The sequence below is a fragment of the Phocoena sinus genome, chromosome 11 (genome assembly GCF_008692025.1).
Source record: "Phocoena sinus isolate mPhoSin1 chromosome 11, mPhoSin1.pri, whole genome shotgun sequence".
In the NCBI taxonomy this organism is placed as follows: domain Eukaryota; kingdom Metazoa; phylum Chordata; class Mammalia; order Artiodactyla; family Phocoenidae; genus Phocoena; species Phocoena sinus.
In genome coordinates, this window is record NC_045773.1 from 52,148,613 (window position 1) to 52,156,522 (window position 7,910).

The 7,910-nt window shown below is 39.8% G+C and overlaps 1 non-coding gene across 1 annotated transcript; it reads right to left on the minus strand.

Moving 5' to 3' along the window:
- Window positions 1-356: 356 nt before the first annotated feature.
- On the minus strand, window positions 357-429 carry TRNAG-UCC. Its single transcript has one exon. It is a non-coding gene; the product is annotated as a tRNA-Gly (tRNA).
- Between the last annotated feature and the right edge of the window lie 7,481 nt (window positions 430-7,910).

Consider the following 7,910-nt stretch of genomic DNA (forward strand, 5'->3'; position numbering starts at 1 on the left):
AATTCAAGGATTTTTAAAAGGTATTTCTCAATCAGATAATTAGAGAATATATGGATAGAGTTATACTTTGAGAAATAATCATAAAATAATGATGCTTCCAATTTCTCAAAATATGACTATATATATATAGAGAGAGGGAGGGAGAGTAATATATACAGACACACACGTTTGGGGCAGAGTAGTACCTTGATCTCATTGTATCACCAAAATCTGTTTAGAATTAGTTGGTCACAATTCTTTTCTGTCTTATGTTGGGTTAAGATTTTTTTCTAAAATTCAAATATGGGTGATTCTTAAAACTTTTGGTCACAAGACTCCTTCCCCCACCCCCTGCGCGAGGCTTGGGGGGGTCTTAGTTCCCCAACCAGGGATTGAACCTGGGACCTCGGCAGTGGAAGTGCTGAGTCCTAACCACTGGACCACCAGGGAATTCCCAAGACTCCTTTATATTTGTACTTATTAAGAACCCCAAAGAATTATTGTTAATGTGGTCACTTATCTGTATTTGCCATATAATAAATAAAAGCTGAAAAATTTAAAATATTCATTTATAAATAACAATAGTAATTCCATTACATGTTAAAGTAACTTTTTATAGGAAACAACTTTACAAAACTAAAAGTATGTAGAAGGGTACTGTTGTTTAACACTTTTACAAGCTCTGATGCCTGGCTTAATGGAAGACAACTGGGTTCTCTCATCTGCTGTATTCCGTCTGATCTGATGTGCTATTTGAATTCCAGGAAGAAAATCCAGCCTCACAAATACATAGGTGGAAAAAGTAGGAGTATTTTAATAGCTTTTCCAGATAATTGTGAATTTCCTTTTCTGATACTAAAGCTTGACAAGTGTTAGTTTTTTAAAGGTTAATTGCAGTGTGGAATCCATTGGTCTTTCTTGCCCTTTGAGTGGATTTTTACCTTTATGTGATTTTGTAACATTATTCACTGGATTTAGAAAATATCAGTTCACTGAACTACAGAGTTCTTCCAAATATTGACATGTCCCATTATAAAATGTCTCCCCAAATCACATATTTTTAGTTATTATCAGATCTCATTAGAAAAGATTAAGTGGTGGGAAACTGTCAGGCTGAATGATGGATACAAATTTTCCAAGATTCTGATTTTTTGAAAGTTCAACTTTTATCAGTATAACAGATACTGTCAGTTTTATTCCTTGTACTGACAGGCTCACTTCGCTCATTTCTGAGAAAATGTCTGCCAAATACATCTGAAAAACCAGTTGGGCTGCAAGTAGTTCTTTCAAGTAAGCCTGGTGGAAGAAGTGGCCAGTTCAGCTTACCACTCAATAGCACAAAAACACTTCTGTAAGCAGCAGAAGTGGTACACGTGTCCTTCCATTTCCTCACACAGAATTTTAGAAGAACTGGTACTAAATGGTTGCAACTTAGTGAAATTAATTTTTACTTCATCAAGGGAATTCTTAAGTGAACTTGGCTTTATATTTTCCCACAGAGTGGTAGAGTGGTGAAGAATACGCTGACTACAAGTTCAGTTTGGTGCCACTGCCTTGCCTTGTGCTAGAGTGCTAGCAGTTTTACTCCACCTGCAGTGCAAACAAATGTTCACACAGTGAAAAAGGCAGATGACCTCTTAGTAGTTGTATGAGAATAGTTTTGACTTTATGGAATCCCAGAAAAGTTCTCAAGACCTCTAGGGGTCCTCTGAGCACACTCAGAACTGCCATTATAACCCAGTAGCCAAAATCAGTCATTTGATTTTGTCCTGTGTTGCCTTAGAATTTACAACAAGGCTTTGGTTCAGAAATTTTGGTTGACGTCCTGTAGGATGTGACTCTTCTAAACATTTTCTGTTAAAGTGTGTTCTGTCTTTAATGCTACAACTTTGCCAATAGTTACCTGGGTTAGTCTCCTATTATTCTGTGTTTTGTGCGTGTGCACTCTGGTCTTTTCAAGTCCTACTCAGATGGGAAATACTATTAAAATGACAGGTGAGGGCTTCCCTGGTGGCGCAGTGGTTGAGAGTCCGCCTGCCGATGCAGGGGACCCGGGTTTGTGCCCCGGTCCGGGGAGATCCCACATGCCGCGGAGCGGCTGGGCCCGTGAGCCATGGCCACTGAGCCTGCGCGTCCGGAGCCTGTGCTCCGCAACGGGAGAGGCCACAATAGTGAGAGGCCCGCGTACCGCAAAAAAAAAAAAAGTGATAACCAAATCTTTTTTTTAATTAAAAAAATTTTATACAATTTTTAAAGGTTACTTTCCATTAACAGTGATTACAAAATATTGGCTCTATTCCCCATGTTGTACAGTGTATTCTTGAGCTTATCTTACACCCAGAAGTTTGTGCCTCCCACTCCCCAACCCCTGTAACCATTAGTTCTCTATATTTATGAGTCTGCCTCATTTTTGGTTATATTCACTGGTTTGTTGTATTTTTTAGATTCCACATATAAATGATATCATATCTGAGCCTGGAGCAGCCACCTGCACCTTGTGTTCCTGTCTCCCTGTGTCTGTGTGCTGCCGTGGTCCACTCTTCTTGAATTCCCCCTGGTTAATCCCCTAGTATTTGTCTTTCTCTGTCTAACTTATTTCACTTAGCATAATGCCCTCCAAGCCCATCCACATTGCTGCAGAGGTCAAAATTTCGTTCTTTTTAATGGCTGAGTAGTAGTCCATTGTATATATGTACCACATCTTCTTTATCCATTCATCTGTTGATGGATTCTTAGGTTGCTTCCATATCTGGCAATTGTAAATAATGCTGCTATGAACATTTGGGTGCATGTATCTTTCCGAATTAGTGTTTTTATTTTTTTCGGGTATGCACCCAGGAGTGGAATTGCTGGGGATGGCCACATCTTTTGCTGTACTCCCAAAGCTTTCGCTGCTCTTTAACTGCAGTAGATGCTTAATATCTCGAGAGCATTAACTTTCAAGTAAAGTAGTCTTAGTCCAACCCTACCTTGCAAGATATGAGCGTCTTAGCCACCACCTCCTCCTTAAATGGGCTTTGTAAAGCCACGAGCATCTTCATATGCAAGAACTGCGGTGCCAGGATGCTGTGGAAGACCGTGGAAAGAGGCAGAAGAGCTGGATTACTCCATTTATTAATCCCATGACTCTGTAAGTCATTTATTGTTCTGTAGCCTTGGTTCCATTGTCTGTGTGGTGTCAAGGACAACCTGCTTAGATGTAGAGTTACAAACGTGGTAAATGAAATTGAGGCTGTGGGGTCCTTTCTAAACGGAATCGTTGCACAGATTTAAGTTTTCATAGCCTCCGGGAAGGAGTTTTAATTTACATAAATTCCTTAAATACTAGTCCCATGATTATTCAAGTATGTTTAGCTATCTACTCTAAATATATTAGTGTAATTAGACCACTTCTGAAACACCTACTGCCTTGTATGCTTGTTTCTATAAGAAAAGTTATATATATGTATATATTCATGTATACATATTGTATACATATTCATGTATACATGTATATATTCATACATGTGTGTATATTTATACATATATGTATAAAATGGGATTATACCAACTGATAGCTATTTGTAAAGATAAAATTAGATCTATACCTGACATCAGTCACAGGAATCAACTCCAAATGTATCAGACCTAAATATAAAATATGAAACCGTAGAATTACTAAACGAAGACATAAAATTGTTTTGTGTCTGAGTGGGGAAAGGCTTTCTAACTTTAACTCAATCCACATGCAATGAAAGAAAAATCTTATATTCACCTACCTAAAAATAACTGGGGGAAAAAAAGCATGATGGCAAAAAGCACCATAAGCAGAGCCAAAAGACAAGCAAAAAGTTTGAGAGATAGTAGTTGTATCACAGATAAAGAGCTGATATACCTAATATTTGAAGAACTCTTAAAATAGAGGTGGGGGAACTAAAATCCTTATAGAATATAAATAGGCAAAAAACATGAACAGACAAGTAAAACATAAAAATAGCCCTTGAACATATGTAAGTATGTTCAGTTTTCCTCAGGGAGAAATGCAAATTAAAATTACACCAAAATCCTATTTCTCCCCATCTGAACGAAGAAAATTCAAAGCTTGATTCTACACTTTGTAGGAGATGTGGAGATGTTGGAGAAACAGCTGTGTTCACTATTCCTGGGAGTGCAAAACAGTATAACCTCTCGCAAGGGCAATTCACAGTATTTTACACACACTTAATAATACCTACCTAGGAATTTACCCCAAAGATACATATCTGACAATACAAAAATAATATTCACACAGTTATTCATTGTGACATTATTTGTAATTGCAAAATATTGGAAACAAGCTAAATGCCTATTCATAGGAAATTGGGTGAATAAACTGAGGTATGGCCACTCAATGTAATTATTCAAAAAAAACAAAACCAAAAAACGAAGCTGATTTCTATGAACTGACGTGCAGGAACTTCAGGACAGTGTATGTCTCTTTCCACTAAAGAAACACAGGGGAGATAACCAGAAGCAAACGAAATGTTACCTGCAGAGGGTGATTGAGCAAAATGAGACAGAACAGATAGACTGAACACCTAAGTGTACCTTTTTGTATGTTTTTACTTACGCAACTCTTGTTTATGCTTCACATTTTCAAACACTAATACTTAATCGATGATGAGGGGAAAACAGATTGTTTTCTGGAATCTTTAATGACGCTCAGTGTGAGGCACCCTGTGTTAAGAGTGGCCTTCTAATGACAGAGACACCCTGTAATCTAAATCCCAAACTGGACCCCACCCTCTTTTCCCAAAGCAGTCAAAAGAGTCCATCTTGCTCCATCACATCTCCCACCCAAGCAATCAGACTGTCCTGAACTAAAATACCCAACTGATATTAAGGAAGGAGGCTAAGTTATCTAGAGTCTTCTCCCCGCAAATGCCTCTGAGGAATTAACTCCGCGCACAGGAGTGCAGAAAGCCTAGAACGAAAGGCATCACTAGCATTCCTTTGCCATCGCAGCCCTCTGCTGGTATACATAAAATGTGGAGACTGAAGAAGTTACTTGCTTATCCTCTAATCTTGTTGATAAACTATCATCCCTAGGAGATTTCTGATCCAGACTTTTCTTTGCTTACTTGGCACAACACAGCACCAAACACTGAAGTGTTTGGAAACGTTGACGAGGAAAACTTGAGACCTTTTCCTTTGCCTCTGTGACACTACTTCTGTGTTCTCCTGCTCTCTAAACATGCCTTTATTTCTGTGACTCCTGTTCACCTTCTCTCGCACTCCTGCAAAAGTCCTAGCCTAAATCCTTCTTCTCTCTGTAGGTTCTTCCCTTGAATTTTTTTTTCTTTCTTTTTTTTTTTTTCTGGCCGCGCAGCTTGGGGGATCTCAGTTCCCTGACCAGGGATTGAACCCAGGCCATGGCAATGAGAGCCCGGAATCCTAACCATTAGGCCACCAGGAAACTCCCTTTCCTTGAACATTTGTACAGTTCTGTCAGTTTGATGAGTTTCCCAAATGTTTTATCTCCTCCAGATCCATATTTGAAACTAGGTACTAAGAACTCCACTTGAACTTACTTCTGGCACGGAAACCTTGGTGTGTCCTAGTCTGAGTTCTTCACCTTGGCTTTGTTTAGACAAAAGATCCAAAACCTGAAAATAAGGCCGAAGGATTACCAAGTGCCCTTTCAATGACATATATCAGACTAGAGCAGTGCTTTTCAAAAGGTGGCCCTGGACTAGCAGCATCAGCGGTATGTTGGAACTTGATATAAATACAAACTCCCAAGTTCCACTCAAGATCTCGTGAGTCAAAAACTGTCGGGGTGGAGCCCTAGAAATCTGTGATTCAACAGGCATTCCTGGTGATTCTGCTGAGAATCTGAGGTAAGAACTACTGAACTAGAGTGGGATTGTCAGACTGTGGCTTGTGGGCCATTCCGGCCCAGTGCCTGTTTTTATAAAGTTTTATGGGGATATGGTTGCAATATAGCATTTATTTATGTATCATTTATGGCTGCTTTCACTCTACAACAACAGAATTGAGTACTTACGACAGAGACTGCATTGCCCTCATGGCCTAAGACATTTACCATCTGGCCCTTTACAGAAAAAAGTTTACAAACCCCTAAACTACAGCATTGTCCCCCACACCCTCTGAAGGGTCATCAGTGGTCTAGGGAAAGATAATTTTACTTACTGTTTATTATTGAATTGGGCCCAGAGTCTGTAACGTTAGATGTTAATTATAGAAGATATATAAGCTACAAATAATTTTGTCTTTATTTTTATTTATTTTAATTTTAAAGGTTGAAGTATAGTTGATTTACATTGTGTTAGTTTCAGGTATACAGCAACTTGATCAGTGAGACGTATATCAATTTTTTTCAGATTCTTTTCCCCATGTAGGTTATTACAGAGTGTTGAGTTCCCTGTGCTATCCAGTAGGCCCTTGTTGATTATCTATTTCAGTGGTCCCCAACCTTTTTGGCACCAGGGACCAGTTTCATGGAAGACAATTTTTCCACTGACCTCCCCCCTGCTGCCAGTGACCCACAGGGCGGGCGCGGGGGTATGGTTCAGGTGGTAATGTGAGTGATGGGGAGCGGCAGATGAAGCTTCACTCTTTTGCCTGCCACTCACCTCCTGCTGTGCGGCCCAGTTCCTAACAGGCCGGGACCAGCACGGGTCCGTGGCCTGGGGCTTGGGGACCCCTGATCTATTTTATATATATTAGTGTGTCTATGTTAATCCCAATTGCTAATTTATCTCTCCACCCCTACCTTTCTCCTTTGGCAACCATAAGTTTGTTTTCTAAGTCTGTGAGTCTCTTTCTGTTTTGTAAATTAGTTCATTTGTATCAGTTTTTAGATTCCACCTATAAGTGATACCATTATATTTGTCTTTCTCTGTCTGACTTACTTCCCTTAGTATTATAATCTTGAGGTCCATCTGTGTTGCTGCAAATGGCATTATTTAATTCCTTTTTATGGCTGAGTAATATTCCATTGTGTATATGTACCACATCTTCTTTATCCATTCATCTGTTGATGGACATTGTGGTTGCTTCCATGTCTTGGCTATTGTAACTAGTGCTGCAGTGAACATTGGGGTGCATGTGTCTTTTCGAATTATGGTTTATCCTGATATATGCCCAGGAGTGGGATTGCTGGATCATATGGTAGCTCTATTTTCAGTTTTTTAAGGAACCTTCATAGGGTTCTCCATAGTGGCCATTATCAATTTACATTCCCACCAAACAGTATAGGAGGGTTCCCTTTTCTCCATGCCCTCTCCTGCACTTATCGTTTGTAGACTTTTTGATGATTGGCCATTCTGACTGGTGCGAGGTGATACCTCGTTGTATTTTTGATTTGCGTTTCTCTAATTAGTGATGTTGAGCATCTTTTTGTGTGGTTTTCTCTTTTTAAACAGTGTGAGTAAAATTTACCTCTTGAAAGTCTACCCGGTTTTGAATTTTTTTCTCTTTTTTTAAAAATATTTATTTATTTATTTGGCTGTGCTGGGTCTTAGTTGCAGCACGTGGGATCTTTGTTGCCAGTGCGGGATCTTTAGTTGCAGTATGTGAGATTTTTTATTTAGTTTCAGGATGCAGAATCTTTTAGTTACGGCATGCGAACTCTTAGTTGTGGCACGTGGGGTCTAGTTCACTGACCGGGGCCCGAACTCAGGTCCCCTGCATTGGGAGCTTGGAGTCTTAGCCACTGGACCACAAGGGATGTCCCTTGAATTGTTTTTTGATGACCTACCCCAGGACATTTCTTGAGGGCAGGTGTCATATACAGCCCCTCAGGCCTTGTGAGGATGGAAGTGCCCGTAAGTCGAGGTTTTAAAGTTGTTGTTGTGGGAAATAGCCACAAGGTGGCAGGATTTCTTCATGTCCGGGTCTGGTTACTCAGGCAACCAGAGCCTTAGCGAAAGTGGTGTTCCTGGGTTGTC